The 1193-nt window shown below is 40.4% G+C and overlaps 1 non-coding gene across 1 annotated transcript; it reads left to right on the top strand.

Moving 5' to 3' along the window:
* Positions 1–395: 395 nt before the first annotated feature.
* Positions 396–468, top strand: Trnas-acu (transfer RNA serine (anticodon ACU)). Its single transcript has one exon. It is a non-coding gene; the product is annotated as a tRNA-Ser (tRNA).
* Positions 469–1193: the final 725 nt, after the last annotated feature.

Below are 1193 nucleotides of genomic sequence, written 5' to 3'. Positions count from 1 at the left end.
TCCAGAAAATTCGAGAGAAACAGGGTGTCTGTTTCAACGATTTGTGACGAGTATTGTAGGTCTCTTACTTTTGACAAGACTTTTGTTTACTTTGGTTTAGGCTCTGTTTACACACATAGTAGCCGTGGAGAATACGTGATTTCAATTGCGCGTTCAGTAAAACGTGATTTTGAAGTCAATAAAAATATTGAATAATTCCATTATATTTACATCATTTCATTCTTTCGGTTAACGCTGTCGCTTTGAAAAGACAAACAACAGACCTGCATATTTGTGGTCATCGAGCGAACTGATGAAACGAGAGATATTATGGGCCGAGTCGCACGATACAGTTCCCGAAAATGGAACAGTGGCTAACCAGTATCTCCGCTGACTGCTCTGATGCCAGCAGGGTTGTCATGATGGTGCAGTGGTTAGCACACCAGACTACTAACCAGGGGGAAGTGGGTTCGATTCCCACTCACGACACATGTGTTTTTAATTCAAAAAGATCAGTCAGTAGTAGTCTACTGCTACTGGCTAGTGACTACATCGTTTTCAGCCTTCTTCATACACAAAGTGTTTATATATGTACTTTGTATGCATAATAGTTTTATATTATATGCATAATAGTAGTCTTCCATGTCTGTTGAAAGAGTGCTCAAGAGTAAAATACAGCGTGAATATAAAGAAGGTGATCGAATCATGTATAATCATGTCACATGTGAATACGGTCTTAAATACATCTGGTCCCTAAAGGACACCCAAACGGAATTTACTGTGACCTGGAAAATAATGGACCGTGCAAGACCGTATTCAAATGTAACAGAGAGATGCAACCTGTGCATAACAAAAAAATTCTTCATCATATGTAAACCGGGGGCGGGCACCCTAAACAAAAGAAACGATCTGCCGTGAGCGTGCCAGCATGCAACCAAGTACTTGATAAAACACGCTTGATCGATCAGCCTACAAAAAAGGAACCTTTGTTGTTCAGGTTTTAATGCACCTGACGAGAGAGGACTCCCCCCCCCCCCCCCCCCCGCCCGCCCTTCGAAATAGGTGTGTAGTGCAATGTTTTAGTTTTTTTCCTATACAAAGGAAAGGGAGGACGGACAACTTCTGACGTAAAAAAGTTTAAAAATTAAAAATTTACTAAAACGTTTCGGTCAAAGACCTTCTTCAGTTATGACAACTTTTGAATAAAAACGAAA

Source organism: Montipora foliosa, unplaced genomic scaffold (genome assembly GCF_036669935.1).
Source record: "Montipora foliosa isolate CH-2021 unplaced genomic scaffold, ASM3666993v2 scaffold_485, whole genome shotgun sequence".
NCBI classification, from domain to species: Eukaryota; Metazoa; Cnidaria; class Anthozoa; order Scleractinia; family Acroporidae; genus Montipora; species Montipora foliosa.
The sequence above is the reverse complement of the archived record's forward strand: the minus strand, read 5'-3'. Positions and strand labels throughout refer to the sequence as shown.